Here is a 17542-nt window from a genome sequence, read left to right on the forward strand (position 1 = left end):
TTAAAAGCAAATTTATTAAAACTAAATGCAAATGAAAACGAAAATCCATTTACATATAAATAGTGGTACCTTCTAAGACTAACACTGCTCGATGTAACTCCCTTCAGCCTCAATGACCGCCTTCAATGTTGTCCTCTAACGATCGCAAGCTCACGTTAAAGCAGCACTGTCCGTATTTGCGAATTCTGCTGTGATAGCGGTACGTAGAGACGCAACATGAGGTGCCTCGTCTTACAGGTAAAGCTTTCGACTACACTCCAAACATAGTAGTCGAGGGGGCTCAGATCTGGGCTATTCGGGGGCGGGAACTCCTTTGCCCAGAATATGTCAACGTTATCTGAGAGCCTGTTTTGCGCTAAATGGCTCGTATGAGCCGGTGCACCGACCTGTTGAATTACATATGGTTTCCCTGAGGCCACAGTACCCACTCACGGTTTCGCAACATTCGTAAAACATGCAGGCAAACTTCTGTTAGTTTATCCTTTTTCGAAGAAATGTGGCGGCATGATATGTCCCTCACTGGACACGACACGTATGACGTGAACCCCAGACTTTTCTGAAGCATTATACGTGGCCACAATATCGTAAACAGTTGATATCGGGTACCCGAAGAATGGGACTATTTCAGTGGGCGAACGCCCAGCGCGAAGAGTTCCGATAACTGCAGATCTTCGGTTGTACTCTGCTCTAGTCCGTAACATCTCGCCATTGAGGTTCTGACTGTTTACTAAATGGCTATGGCTTTCAAAAAAGACAATCGCGACCTCCGGTGGAACAAAGATATGACGGGAAATTCAAAATAAAAATTCTCTCGATTTATGCACCGCACTCTGTACACAGGGTGAAGAAAAATTCACGCACTCAGACTCAGCAGCGCGATTCCTCATATACTGGAAAACAAAAGTGTCTCTCACAAAATTTCGTTCTGATCTTATTATTGGCAGTAAACGGACTTAAGAACTGGCGATCTGGCACCACTGTCATCACATCTACGGCAAGTACCTCTGTCAGTAAAAGCAGCAGTGCTGTGCAGTTGATTGATGCAGTGGATGCCGACACTGTGGTTCAGCGCGTGCAGTTCCGCTTCGAGCGCCGAGCGGGAGGGTTCCTGTTTGTTTCACTTGCCGCAGCGTCGTTTGTGTGTTTTCCTCGTTATTGTTGTTCTGTCTGCCGAGTGACTCGTAGCGCTTCTGCTCCGCCTTTACTGTCTGTTTGTGTTCGTGCACTTGCAGCGGCGTCGGCCGCTCCGCTATGGCTACGATGGTTTCTACGTGTGTTCCACGGAAAGGTACTGTGAGCTTTACTTCCGATAAATCAACGCGACAGGTGCTGCCTCGGTCCCTAGAAATCCACGATTGGCTTGTCGATTCTGTCGATTCAATTCATGTGAACTCTGATCAGATCCACACCGCTTATTTTGATGCAGACGAGTACGTGTTTTACGTTAAATTTATGGATCCCCTTCACTTTGAAAAGTTACTTCTCAAGTCCCGTTCAAGTATCGCGATAATTCCGTTAGTTAATTGGTATCGCTCGCAGATGCTGAAAACGAATATACCAATGTTCGAGTGTTCAACCACTCGCCGGAACTTGGTGACAACTTTCTGAAGGACTTATTGACCCCACACGGTAACGTGAAAATCGTCCGTCGTAAACGCTGATCTACTCAACACAGATTACAGTGCTATAGTGAAATTATTTCCGTGGAAATGATGGCAAACGCAATATTCCATTACATTCATAAGTGTGTGGTTACGGTGTCCGTGTCATGTATACTGGTCACGAGGGAACCTGCTTCCTATGTAATGAAAGTGGACACGTTCTGTCTAATTGTCCAAGAAGGTTCAAATGGCTGTGAGCACTATCGGACTTAACTTCTAAGGTCATCAGTCCCCTAGAACGTAGAACTACTTAAACCTAACCAACCTAAGGACAGCACACTCATCCATGCCTGAGGCAGGATTCAAACCCGCGATCGTAGCGTGTCCGCGTAGGGTTTTTGTATTAAAGCCGTCATTAGTGCACCGTCCCAAATTGGCGTTTGCTGATCTTGTTCCTTCCACTCCCAACGTCGGACCAACTTATGCTTCGGATTATAATGAACAAACAGTCAGTTCTGATAATTGTGTCAGTGAATCCCTGCCTTTAACTCCACGACAGGTTCAGAACCCTATTGGCCCCATGATAGAACCTATAACGGCAACCAACAAGCGACGTTGCAATCAGGATGGTGATGGTGAGTATTTGGCTGTGCCTTCTGCGCCAACCTCCTACGGAACGATTGTGTCCCATGCTCCTCTCTATGGTACGGTACCTCCCGTCCGTGGTACGGTGAGTGGCGAAAAAGTTATCTCCAGCATCCCTCCTGCTCGCGGAATGGCTCCTTCTGAGCTGTCTGTATGTGGAGAGGGGGCAGAGTCCCTCACTTCGTCTCTGTGACCTCCGTTACAGTCTGAGACGGTGCAATGTCCTCCTGCTCCTTCGACTTCACCCGCCGACGGTTTCCTGTATTTGCCAACTACAGCAACTCCCGAGGAGAATAAAATTAGCGAGCCAGTATCACATATTGCATTGTCAGTTCCACAGAAAGTTTCCGCCTTAGTGACTGGAACTGCATTACATGACCCTGGTTCTGATGGGCAGGAAGCTGTGCCTATGACTCCTCCCACACCTCCGTCTGCAGAGGCCGCCATTCCACGTAGCCGACAGAAACAGCGTACACAACCTGACCGTGCGGCGGCACGTAAGAAATCTAAGAATAAAGGTTGCGATGACGGGTGTCCTGGTCCTCCGATGTCCGATCCCTCTGTGTATTCCGCAATGGACCTTTACTCTCAGCTGTCTACCTAATTCTACTCGGAAGTTCCGTACATCCCTGTCCAGCTGTAATCAATGACCCAAGCCTACACGTTCCTTTCCTTAAATGTTAATCGTGTGGAATCAGAATTGCCACTGGCTTCGCTGCGTCAGTTCATTTATGATTCATGTGCGGACATAGTCTTCTTACAGGAGGTGTTGTTTTGTAATTTCTCCTTACCTGGTTTTCGTGTGATCTTTAATGTAGCACCCGAATATTGTAAGGGGACCGCCTTACTCTTTCGCGAAGACATTCCATTCCTCTTGATGAGGTGGAAATGTTGGATTCTGACAGGGGCATAGGTTGTCAACTTTTTAATCCTACCTTCATTCTTTTATATTCCCCTTCTGGCTCTGGTCGCGCTGTAGATAGTTCACGTTTTTATGAGGAGGATATTGTTTATCTGTTGCATAAGAGTCCTCCAGGTATTCTGTAGGGTGGTGATTTTAATTGTGTGTTGCGTCCTGCAGTTCAATCACCTAATTTTGATTTCTCTCGTGCATTACATGAATTGGTCCGCTCCTTACGCCTAAAAGACGTCTGGTTATGTAAATAACCGACGTTAGTTAAATTTACCCACTTTACTGTGACTTCTAGTAGGAGGTTAGACAAGTTTTACTTATCAGGCTGCCTTAATGTTGAAGTCATCCCATCTTCCTTTACGGATCATTGTGCTGTGGCCACAACCCTCAATCTTGAACGGCAACGAGTCAAATTGTTTCGCCGTCCCTGGATGTTAAACGTCGCTCACTTAGCTGACCCCTATCTCGACGACGTGATGCGAGTCGTGTGGGAGCGTAGTCTACGGTCCACTGGGAAATACACTTCCACCCTTGACTGGTGGACACAGCTAGCGAAACAGACGCTCAGGCAAACTTTAATTCTTTTATTGAGCTGCCAAAGAGCGAGATTTTAGGAGAACTTATGAGTATTACTATTCCATCCTGCGTGAACTTTATGCTGCTTCGGATCACGCCCCTCTGCGAATTGCGGATGTTTGGCGTGAAAAAGCAAAATTTTTGACCTTGAAGAGAATACAAATGGAAGGTCTGAAAATCCGATCGAATTCGCGTTCATCGGTGACGGAAGAACTCACTTCCTTATATCATTTGATTTGGCATCAGACCCGTCGCCGACGCGCTTGTATTCATTCTCTCACGAGAAATGATGGAGATACCGTAGTGGCGCAAGCTAATATAGTGCGTATCTTACATCAGTAGTATGTATAAATCTATGACGTCGATAAGTCCTGTGAAACCTTTTACGACCCACTTGTCGCCATCTTGGATACGTCAATTACACCTGAACATAATGCAACGTTCTTAGCTGCCTTTCAGTCTGAGGAAGTTTTCAAACTCATTGTGAGATCGCATTTTCAAAGGTCCTCGGGTCTAGACGGACTTCCCAAGGAATTTTACGTGCGAGTTTGGGCGTTGTTGGGTGCTACCTTTAGCTCCCTTTTCAATGAATTGTTACAGGGTAGAGTAGTGCCGACCTCGTTCAAAGAGGGGAAAAATTGTTTCAATACCGAAACGCACTGGACTGGCTGCCCCTGATAGCTTTCGCCCCCTTACTTTCTTAAACTTTGATAATGAGACCTTGGCGAGGGGCCGGCCGGAGTGGCCGTACGGTTCTAGGCGCTACAGTCTGGAACCGAGCATCCGCTACGGTCGCAGGTTCGAATCCTGCCTCGGGCATGGATGTGTTTGATGTCCTTAGGTTAGTTAGGTATAATTAGTTCTAAGTTCTAGGCGACTGATGGCCTCACAAGTTAAGTGCTCAGAGCCATTTTGAACCTTGGCGAGGGTAGTTAACAGTAGGATATCGGCACCGATGGAGACGATTGTTACAAAACATCAAAACTGGGTACCTGGTCGTACCATTCTTACCCCTATAGTTGAGTGTCGTGACGTGGTTTTCGTTGCTGCTGTAACATCCGTTCCTTGTGCCAATGCTTTTCTAGACATCGATAATGCATTTGATCGTGTTAATCAAGACATTTTTCTTCGGGTGCTGGAGGCAGTTGGTTTCAGTGTTGGCACACGGGGAGTGCTCTTAAGTCTGTTTACGGGTATTTCGGATTCGGTGGTTGTTAATGGCCAACTGACGCCTCCAATAAATATCCGTAGGGGAGTGCTTCAAGGAAGCCCGCTGTCCAGGACTTTGTGTTGTCTCTGGAGCCCCTTCTTCGGCTTCTAGAATCCCAGCTGACAGGTTGGACATTTTCCGGCGGGACTATAGCTGTTTGTGTATACGCGGATGACGTGACGGTTCTACTTCGCGATCCTGCTGAAATACCTCGACTGAAGGCTGTAATAGATGATTTTTGTCAGAGTCCAGGTGCAAAATTTAATGAAGGTAAATGCAAGCTTCTTCCCTTGCGATGTTTTGATGACGCGGTGCATCGGCATACGTATCTCGGTACCATCATTGATCGTTGTCCACTCAAAATGGCCACGCTCAACTGGAAGTCCGTTACGGACAAAATTCAGGGAGTGATACTACAGCATGGAATGCGTTCTCTTGCTATGCTCCAGAAAGTACGAATACTACTGGATACATACGTCCTATGCGAAGCTTACTATGTGGATATCCGTTTCCCTCGATGATGGCGAGGAAACTACAACAATTGTCTCGTTGTTTCTTATGGAAGAGACATATATTTCGTTTACGGTATGAGGTGATAACGATGCCTCGTTCCTTTGGGATGTTGGGCCTGACATACGAATACGGAGGAAGACGCAGATGCTATGTGTGCGGCGTACTGTTTTGACGGAGACTCAAGAAACACGTCTCATTTATTTCTCTGTGTCCGTCCTGCTAGTCTTGAACCCGCTACTGATGTCGGTCGCATAAATTATAAGTTAAAACACATACGTGGCTTCTATCTTGCGGTGAGCTATTTAGGGGCTGACATATTAACTGAGACCAGTCCTCACCGTGAAATTCCTAAAGACTCATTGGGAAGCAGTCCCTTGACCGAATCCCGTTGGAAGAGAATAGCCGCATACAACCGGGCCGACAATCTGTTTCAATATCAGTCTTCCGATTTTGCCGATGCGAGTAGCGTCCTCTTGGTATAAGGTAGTAAATAAATTCATCCCAACGAACGAGCGACTTTTCCGTACTGGGCTTAGTGACTCGGATGTATGTAGTCGTTGTAGGTCTCCAAATATTATACGACGTCGCATTACTTGTGCGGGGGTCATATGGCAAACTGGTCTTGGATCAGGACATGACTCGTCTTCCTTACTCCATCTTCTGAGATTGCATACACTACGGATATCCTTTTGCGTCCACATTCTTCTTTCTTTCCACGGTCCATACCGTTGTGTGGTTGCTAGGACACTTCGTTCATTATGTTGTAGAAGGCGAGGAGGAAGATCACATGAACTTCTTGCAGTGCATGATCACTGCCTATTGGACATGCTTGCGAATGCCTCGATATCGAGACCTCTTCGCCAACAGGCTAAATCTTGTTTTATGTTGGCAAGGTGTTGGTTAATTTAACTTTTCTGATAAGTGTTTTTCTTTGTTAAGTATGTTCCCATCTGATTTGCTTCGGCTTATCCTCTCCTGGTTTCTCTGTTTGTTTTGTTTTGTGTATTGACTCAGCATATGAGCGTCGACAATCCTTGCAACCAAACTGGGATTTTATTACTTTGCTATTTAGAATGTAAACTGGTTTCTTTTTCCTTCTACTTGTATAATCTATCACAAACTATAAAAACAAAATAACAAAAGAATTAAGAAATGGCAAAAAAACCATATAAAATAATTGTTGATACATATCATGTGAGCTTGGTGGTGGTTTGTCGGGTATGTTCTCTGCTTTTTTTTAATCAGAGAGATTAGAGCCCTCACAGAGGCGTACCGACAATCCTTCTTTCAATGAACAATACGAGACTGGAATAGAAGGGAGAACCGATAGAGGTACTCAACGTACCCTCCGCCACACACCGTCACGTGGCTTGCGGAGTGTGGATGTAGATGTAGATAATTGATTTTTTCTTCCATTTGCATCTTGTATTACCCGACGATTTGACTGTTGTCTACTGAAGTGTCTTGATAGTACCAAGTCATTCTGATAATAAAAAAAGCGCGCTCGGTCAGAGGATTAGCCACCCTGAAAAAAAAAGTTCATGTATTAACGAAGAAGAGCAAATACCACGACGAATAACGAACAAAATGAGATATTTTAAGGAAAAAAGGTGGCTAACGCTTTGCGTTAGCATGCAGGAGGTCGCGGGCATGATTCGGGATCGAGACTCATTTTTTTTTATTTGCTAAAAGTTACGTGATCCCGTATCGTCATATAGCGATAACAGTGTTTCTTCTACAACCATTTGCAATTACGTACTTGGAACACGGATACGGAAATAGACTCGTTTTCGTTGGTCAGCTTTTACAAAAGCCTTTTGCACATCGTGCACGCGAATTGTTTCGTGCCACTGCATCTACTAGATTCCAAACTTGTTTTCTGTGTACCCTCCCCCAATGGTCCAATCGAAATTATTTGCAAAGCACGTTGCTAACTCTACTGGTGACGTGAGGCCATAACGTAATGTAGTGGACTTGAACGTGGCAAGAATAATTAATCGATGGGACCGTTGGGGGAGGATGCACCGCCGGCCGGAGTGGCCGAGCGGTTCTCGGCTCTGCAGTCTGGAACCGCGCGACTGCTAGGGTCGCAGGTTCGAATCCTGCCTCGGGCATGGATGTGTGTGATGTCCTTAGGTTAGTTAGATTTAAGTAGTTCTAAGTTCTAGGGGACTGATGACCTCAGACGTTAAGTCCTATACTGCTCTGAGCCATTTGAACCATTTGAGGATGCACCCAAAGTAGTTTGGAATCTAGTAGATGCAGTGGTGTGAAACAATTTGCGTCCACGTCATGCAAAGGTCTCAATAGAAGCTGACCAATGGAAACAATTGTATTTCCTTTTCTGTGTTGGTGGTATGTAACTGCAAATATAATCGCTGTATGACAGACCCATTGTAAACTCTGTATGACGATTAAGACGCCAAATACCATACCACGGAGACTACTTTTAGCAAATAAAGACAAATACAGATGGTTCACAAAATAATGTGCACACCTGTACTTACTTAGGAATGGTTAATTAATAAAGGGTTGGACCCTCATTTGCTCATAATGCAATTGCGATTCTTGTTGGAATGCTAGCATATAATGATTGTATAGTCTCCAGTGGAATGTTGTGCCACTCTTCGATCACAATCTCATGTAACTCCTGTAGTGACGAAGGAGGCTCAAATCTGCTCTGGAATCTGCGCTACAATGCCGCCCACAAGAGTTCGAAATGTTAAAGTCCGGGAACTGTGCTGGCCAGGGAAGACGCTGCAGTTCAGTTGCATGCCCTTCATACCACGATTTTACTGTCCTGGCTGTATGGATGGTGCATTGTTGTCCTGAAATATGGCATCATTGTAGAGGAACAAGATTTGAATCATGGGGTGCACCTATTCACCTAAAATTTTCGCATAATCGTTGGCTGTAACACGGCCTTTGAGAGTAAGGATGGGACCAGCAGAATACCCTGATACGGCTGCCCACACCATCACACTTCCACCTCCATGCTTAGCCGTTGGAATCAAGCAATCAGGACTGTAGGCTTATTTTGGCGTTCTCCAGACGTAAACCTAATCCGATGTTGGAACTAACGTTGATTCGCCGGGCCATATGACGTGTTTCCGCTGAGCAACCGTCTAGGATTCATGCTCGTGCCATCATGTTTTAGGTTTATTTGCGTTGGTTGTCGTCACTAATGGTTTCGGTACAGCAGCTCGTCCATGAATATGGATGTCTCGGCGGACAGTGTCGATAGATTCGGTGTCTCGAAGATGGCTATTCAGCACTGTGGTCACTTTAGCCGCCGTAGTTTTGTCTTGTTTTGACACAATTAGTTTTGATTTGCGCCCACTATCACGTTTACAAGATGGCGTCTATAAATGTCTTGTGTTGGCTGTCAGGACTGTTGCTCTTGAACCATGCAGCGCTCTAGAATGAAATGATAATTAAATCAAGACCCTAGGCTGTCGACAGGCGTTGATATACATCAACGGGGACAGTTGAAAATGTGTGCCCCGACCAGGACTCGAACACGGGATCTCCTGCTTACACGGCAGACGCTCTATCCATCTGAGCCACCGAGGACACAGAGGATAGTGCGACTGCAGGGACTTATCTCTTGCACGCTCCCAGTGAGACCCACATTCCCAACGTAATGTTCACACACTAAATTCGTAGTGCCCCTGCCCATTACACTCATTAATCGCGGCAGACAATCTTACCGAAACCCGTAAGGGTTCGAACAATGCGTGTGCATCCGCACAGAAGAAGAAGGTCAATGGCCGGTTTGCCTTAACTATATGAATATGATATCAGTTCTTTCGGATTGCCGGAACTCTTACGGGACTCGGTAAGACTGTCTGCCGCTAGTAATGAGTGTAATGGCCACGGGCACCACGGATGTAGTGTGCAAGGGATAAGTCCCTGCAGTCGCACTGTCCTCTGTACCCTCGGTGGCTCAGATGGATAGAGCGTCTGCCGTGTAAGCAGGAGACCCAGGGTCTGGCTCTCTTGGTTACTTACGCTCCAACTAATCGGACTCTCACAATATGCCCTGTCTGGAACCCTTTGATTTCAAGTCGACCTCGGCCTCTGAATGGAAACACCAAGTGTGCACTTCTCATCATCAACCTGCACTGGTGCCTAGTCCGTACTGAACACGCACAGTCCAATGCGACACGTGCCTTACCTGCGTTGTTGACGGTCAAACACAACCTTCCAATCACTGCCACTGGTCACATTATTTTGCCTATCTCCTGTGAGCCTCTATGCACAATGGAACCTTCGACCTTCTGCATCTTAACCCAAAAAACTAGCCACGACACCAACTGCACACCACTACCGCTATATTCTTACAGAGCGCAGCGTCGCAAGTTGTTCCGAGCGAACGTTTGTTATAGGATAGCTCGCCGCATGTAACTTCGGGGGCTGACATCTAGCGGCCTAACCGGGACACAAACGCGTATCTGTCACTGCCTGCCGTGGAAAAGCTATTCAATGTCTCTTACTGGACGCGTATATGCATGGCACACATGAAACTAAATAAATGATATTAAATATTATTCAATGAGCTTAAAAATCGGTACACTACCTTTTGTTATTCAGGAGCAGATTGTATAAACATTTCAACATTGCAACTATTATAGTTTGGCAGATATAAAAGTTGCTAAAAAAGTCAAAAACCGACACATAGGGAACTAAATTCAGTTAGGAAATATAATAGTTTATCTTTTGGTATAATTGGAAAACATAAACAGAATTCTGAGTGTGCAGAATTAAACTTTAATTATTTTTCGTTTTCGTAATAAAAAAAGCAGACAAAATTATGATTTGTGTCTAATATTGTTGTGGGAATAAATGTGAGTAAATGAGAGTGTGTACGTGGGACATTGGTTAGATTTAAATGTTGCATTACATACTGTCTTAAGTAAACTGCAAAGGTTACACAAGCCTGTCGTGGGAAAATGACCCTGGGGAATTTACCCACATTGCTGATGACGTATGTCTAGGTGTGATTGCTATTGTAACAGAGCAGCCAAGTCAACTGGAGTAAAATCTTCATCTAAAGAATATTTTCAGAATTATTGCCTTTTCAAATGTTTCAAATGGCTCTGAGCACTATGGGACTTAACTTCTGAGGTCATCAGTCCCCTAGAACTTAGAACTACTTAAACCTAACTAACCTAAGGACATCACACACACCCATGGTCGAGGCAGGACTGGAACCTGCGACAGTAGCGGTCGGGTGGTTCCAGACTGCAGCGTCTAGAACGATCTGCCAAACATGGCCGGCTGTTGCCTTTTTATTTTCGTTTATTAAACATAACTTTAATATTGGCATGTCAGATTGACACAAATGCGTCTGTGTATAAGGATTGGTGCAGGCCAGTTTTGGCGCGAGTATGATCATGAGTGAGCGTTCTGACTGGTAGCGAGTATGATAAGCCAATCAGAATTGAGACGGTTCCCGCTCGTTACCTGATAGTTATAGTGGGAGTGAGGCTGCAAGAAGGAAGTCACTAGACCAGCTTCGGTCGCGGAAGGACACGTTAAATGTGATGTATCTCATTATGTGTAAAATGAAGGAATGTTGAGTTCCTTGCGTTTGATATGTGTCGTGACTAACGCTGATGTAGTTATGGACAGTTTTGTGAAGTTTGGAAGTTTTGGAATTGTTTTGTTGGAATGATATTCGCGGTTGAAAATTTGCCTTCATATTATCCACGTGGCAGGTTTCAGTATTCAACCACTGAGCTTTTTTGGCGAGCAGTTTCTTTTTTAAGAAATCCGTAAGATGGACCGAATGTAATAACTCACGTTAGTGGTGGAATTAATGACTGTGAAAACGTGGTTTGAATCGGGTTGGGCTTGGACAGATTTCTGGCTGCTGTGCATGTGAAATGTATGTATGAACCACGAACTGGAAGGTAATACCCAATAGTTTAAATGTGGACTGAGTAGTACCGTTTCTTTGGCTATAAGGACAAAATAAATATATTTGTGTGTAAATATCGGACATTATTTTCCAGAATCCAATTCATTGCCCGATAAAATTTTAATGCCAGTTTTTCTACGGAACTTTATTTCATTACTAGGGTTGTGTGGCCTCGGTAATTGTAGGTAACTACTGGCCATTAAAATGGCTACACCAAGAACAAATGCAGATGATAAACGGGTATTCATTGGACAAATATATTATACTAGAACTGACATGTGATTGCACTTTCACGCAATTTGGGTGCGTAGATTCTGAGAAATCAGTACCCAGAACAACCACCTCTGGCCGTAATAACGGCCTTGATACGCCTGGGCATTGAATCAGAGCTTGGATGGCGTGTACAGGTACAGCTGCCCATGCAGCTTCAATACGATACCACAGTTCATCAAGAGTAGTGACTGGCGTATTGTGACGTGCCAGTTGCTCGGCCACCATTGACCAGACGTTTTCAATTGGTGAGAGATCTGGAGAATGTGCTGGACAGGGCAGCAGTCGAACATTTTCTGTATCTAGAAAGGCCCGTACAGGACCTGCAACATGCAGTCGTGCATTATCCTGCTGAAATGTAGGGTTCCGCAGGGATCGAATCAAAGGTAGAGCCACGGGTCGTAACACATCTGAAACGTTACGTCCACTGTTCAAAGTGCGGTCAATGCGAAAAGGAGGTGACCGAAACGTGTAACCAATGACGATGACAAATACACGCTTCCAATGTGCGTTCACCGCGATGTCGCCAAACACGGATGCGACCATCATGATGCTGTAAACAGAACCTGGATTCATCCAAAAAAATGACGTTTTGCCATTCGTGCACCCAGGTTCGTCGTTGAGTACATCATCGCAGGCACTCCTGTCTGTGATGCAGCGTCAAGGGTAACTGCAGCCATGGTCGCCGAGCTGATAGTCCATGCTGCTGCAAACGTCATCGAACTGTTCGTGGAGATGGTTCTTGTCTTGCAAACATCCCCATCTGTTGACTCAACGAGCAAGACGGGGCTGCACGATCCGTTACAGTCATGCGGATAAGATGCTAGTCTTCTGGACTGCTAGTGATACGAGGCCGTTGGGATCCAGCACGGCGTTCCGTATTACCCTCCTGAACCCACCGATTCCATGTTCTGCTAACAGTCACCGGATCTCGACCAACGCGAGCAGCAATGTCGCGATACGATAAACCGCAATCGCGATAGGCTACAATCCGACCTTTATAAAAGTCGGAAACGTGATGGTACGCATTTCTCCTCCTTACACGAGGCATCGGAACAACGTTTCACCAGGCATCGCCGGTAAACTGCTGTTTCATCATCATCATCATCATCATCATTATGCCTTTCAGCGTTCAGTCTGGAGCATAGGCCCCCTAATTAAATTCCTCCATGATCCCCTATTCAGTGCTAACATTGGTGCCTCTTCTGATGTTAAGCCTATTACCTCAAAATCATCCTTAACCGAATCCAGGTAACTTCTTCTTGGTCTGCCCCGACTCCTCCTACCCTCTACTGCTGAACCCATGAGTCTCTTGGGCAACGTTGCTTCTCCCACGCGTGTAACATGACCCCACCATCTAAGCCTGTTCGCCATGACTGCTACATCTATAGAGTTCATTCCCAGTTTTTCTTTGATTTCCTCATTGTGGACACCCTCCTGCCATTGTTCCTATCTACAAGTATCTGCAGTCATCCTAGCTACTTTCATATCTGTAACCTCAACCTTGTTAATAAGGTAACCTGAATACACCCAGCTTCCGCTCCCATACAACAAAGTTGGACGAAAGATTGAACAGCTAACTTAGTCTTGGTACTGACTTCCTTCTTGCAGAAGAGAGTAGATCGTAGCTGAGCGCTCACTACATTTTCTTTGCTACATCTCGCTTCCAGTTCTTTCACTATGTTGCCATCCTGTGAGAATATGCATCCTAAGTACTTGAAACCGTCCACCTGTTCTAATTTTGTTCCTCCTATTTGGCACTCAATCCGTTTATATCGCTTTCCCACTGACATTACTTTCGTTTTGGGGATGCTAATCTTCATACCATAGTCCTTACATTTCTGCTCTAGCTCTGAAATATTACTTTGCAAACTTTCAATCGAATCTGCCATCACAACTAAGTCACCCGCATATGCAAGACTGCTTATTTTGTGTTCACATATCTGAATCTCACCCAGCCAGTCTATTGTTTTCAAGCTACGGTCGCAGGTTCGAATCCTGCCTCGGGCATGGGTGTGTGTGATGTCCTTAGGTTAGTTAGGTTTGAGTAGTTTTAAGTTCTAGGGGACTTATGACCTAAGATGTTGAGTCCCATAGTGCTCAGAGCCATTTGAACCATTTTTTATTGTTTTCAACATATGATCCATAAGTAATATGAACAACAGTGGAAACAGGTTGCAGCCTTGTCTTACCCCTGTAACTACTCTGAACCATGAACTCAATTTACCGTCAACCCTAACTGCTGCCTGACTATCCATGTAAAGACCTTTAATTGCTTGCAAAAGTTTGCCTCCTATTCCATAATCTCGTAGAACAGACAATAACTTCCTCCTAGGAACCCGGTCATATGCCTTTTCTAGATCTATAAAGCATAGATAGAATTCCATGTTCCACTCATAACACTTCTCAATTATTTGCCGTAAGCTAAAGATCTGGTCCTGACAACCTCTAAGAGGCCTAAACCCACACTGATTTCCATCCAATTGATCCTCAACTAATACTCGCACTTTCCTTTCAACAATACCTGAGAAGATTTTACCCACAACGCTGATTAAAGAGAGACCTCTGTAGTTGTTACAATCTTTTCTGTTTCCATGTTTAAAGATTGGTGTGATTACTGCTTTCGTCCAGTCTGATGGAACCTGTCCCGACTCCCAGGCCGTTTCAATTATCCTGTGTAGCCATTTAAGACCTGACATTCCACTGTATTTGATGAGTTCCGACTTAATTTCATCCACCCCAGTTGCTTTATTGCACTGCAATCTATCGACCATTTCCTCCACTTCCTTCAAATGTGATCCTATTTCCATCATCATTCCTGTCCCATTGTACCTCGAAATCTGAAACATTACTGATCGTGTTTTCACCAACATTGAGCAACTCTTCAAAATATTCCCTTCATCTGCCCAAGGAATTCACAGGGTTCACCAGCAGTTTTCCTGACCTGTCCAAAATACTTGTCATTTCCTTCTTACATCCCTTCGAAGACTGCTAATTACACTCCAGAATGGTTTTCCAGCAGCTTGACCCAAAGTCTCCAACTTGTTTCCAAAGTCTTCCCAAGATTTCTTCTTGGATGCTACAATTATCTGTTTGGCTTTGTTTCTTTCTTCAACATAACTTTCTCTGTCTACCTGAGTTCTAGTATGTGGCCATTTTTGGTACGCCTTTTCCTTTTAGAGGCTGCCTTGATTGTGTCATTCCACCAAGCTGTTTGCTTCATCCTACCTTTACACACTACTGTTCCAAGACATTCTTTAGCCACTTCTAGTACTGTGTCCCTTTACCTTGTCCATTCATTTTCCAATGACTGTAATTGATTACATCCAACTAACTGGTACCTTTCTGAGATCATTGTTATGTACTTGTGCCTTCTTTCTCACCCCTTACCCGAATGTCACTAACAGCTAACACGCCCATCTTAAAAAAAAAAAAAAATTGTTCCAATGGCTCGGAGCACTATGGGACTTAACTGCTGTGGTCATCAGTCCCCTAGAACTTAGAACTACTTAAACCTAACTAACCTAAGGACATCACAAACACCCATGCCCGAGGCAGGATTCGAACCTGCGACCGTAGCGGTCACGCCTGTCCAGACTGTAACGCCTAGAACCGCTCGGCCACCCCGGCCGACTGCGCCCCATCTTACTTGCAGCCTCTTCCAGCTCTACCATCTTCCCAGAGTAGCCCCCATCGATATTAATAGCCCCCCATCTCATTACCATTTGCTTGCCAAGTCGTATCTTGGGAGTCCCTGGTTTGTCTGTTAGAGGTGGGACTCCGTCACCTCCAAAAGTCGGAGGCATTTTGCTCTGATTTTTGCCAGCATCATACTTTAAGTGTCAGGGAAGCAGGTTGCTAGCGTTACTTGCCCCGAGTCCCATTGATTTTTACCCCTAACGGGTGAGGGACTGACCGGTGGATTTGGCAGTCTTTGCCGTATGAGCACAAAGGTGACAACGACTCAGAATATGTCCCAGATACCTAGACTTTTTCCAAAGTAACTGGTATCCCGACTGTCGGGACCACTTGCTTGGCCACTCATACGTTCCCCGTGGTTCATGAACTAGGACATGACTACAGGAACCCACACCATGAACCAAACTGCAGTTTGTGTATGAGAAATCGATTGGAAACATCCCTCATGTGAGCACGTTGTGGGTGTCACCACCGGCGCCAACCTTGTGTGAATGCTCTGAAAAGCTAATCATTTACAAATCACAGCATCTTCCTCCAGTCGGTTGAATTTCGCGTCTGTAGAACGTCATCTTCGTGGTGTAGCAATTTTAATGACCAGTAGTGTATTAGATGCTGTTTTTTTTATCAACACTGCTTTTACAGCATCTTTTAAGTATCTACATTGCCGAGTGAAGGGATATCGAGCAGACGCCGTTGTCAGGTAGCTGAAATGTAATCTGCAGTCTGCACAGACAAACCCCGCCCCGCCACAAGAAATAGTTACCGTACACGTGATTACGGTGTGACCAGATTGTCCACTTACTGCCCAAAATATCCGCAGGACGAAATTTAGTGGCGGACATTTTTTTTTACTGCCAGTATGTGAGGAATCACGCTGCGAAGACCGAGTGCGCAAATTTTTCTTCGCCCCGTACAGCGAGGTCATCAGTCCTCTAGAACTTAGAACTACGTACGCCTGACTAACCTAAGGAAATCGCACACGGCCATGCCCGAGGCAGGATTCGAACCTGCGACAGTAGCGGTCTTGCGGTTCCAGACTGTTGCGCCTAAAACCGCTTGGCCACTCCGGCCGGCAGGAAGTAATGCACTGATAAGCAATGTGAATTACACTACACAATATTCGAATTAAAAAAATGGTAAAGAATTGGGACTTCCGTAGATATGTAAATGGTTTGCAAACGACGAGATGGCAAAGAAATGGAAGTAAATAATAGTTAGTTACTGAATGAAGTTTCACTGCCAGTACAGGTACTTACATGAAACACTGCTTATGAACGATATTTCAGTAAGCGAAATTTTCTTAGAATGTGTTTTATAAACTCTGACGAATGTTTTGTATGTGCCAGAAGATCTTCTAACAGAGGCAGAATCTAGTGGTACAGGTAATCCTTCACAGTGGTTAGACACTGGACTCGCATTCGGGAGGACGACGGTTCAATCCCGCTTCCGGCCATCCTGATTTAGATTTTCCGTGATTTCCCTAAATCGCTCCAGGCTAATGCCGGGATGATTCCTCTCAAAGCGCATGGCCGACTTCCTTTCCCTTCCTTCCCTAATCCGGTGAGACCGTTGACCTCGCTGTCTGGTGTCCTTCCCCAAACAACCCAACCCAGTAGCTAATCCTGGTATCTATATTAATATTCATTGTATGATGGCAAAAAACTTTTAAAATAAAACAAACATTACTAACATTCTTCTTTTTTATTCTTCTTGTTTACGTATCTGCAGCCTTCTGCGTCTAGATGGCTTCAAATCGCAGCGTGTGTGTAGCGTTACTATATTGCTCCATGGGAAACAGCGAGCTGTAATAGAATTCCGAATACACACAGTTCGTTCATACATGGAGAGCCCTTTCCTGGAGCATGACTTGCGAGTTCACATACGAGCGCTGCGATGTCTGCAACCATCCGATGCCTTAGGTTCACTGTCGTCGATCATCCATCACACAATACAGATTTGGCCGCACCCGTTTTACACGTTTCCAAAACATTAAGAACAGCCAGGGTGACTACGTTGAGTAATAAATAGGTAGACATGAAGAATATACACTCCTGGAAATTGAAATAAGAACACCGTGAATTCATTGTCCCAGGAAGGGGAAACTTTATTGACACATTCCTGGGGTCAGATACATCACATGATCACACTGACAGAACCACAGGCACATAGACACAGGCAACAGAGCATGCACA

This window comes from Schistocerca gregaria, unplaced genomic scaffold (assembly GCF_023897955.1).
Source record: "Schistocerca gregaria isolate iqSchGreg1 unplaced genomic scaffold, iqSchGreg1.2 ptg000248l, whole genome shotgun sequence".
In the NCBI taxonomy this organism is placed as follows: domain Eukaryota; kingdom Metazoa; phylum Arthropoda; class Insecta; order Orthoptera; family Acrididae; genus Schistocerca; species Schistocerca gregaria.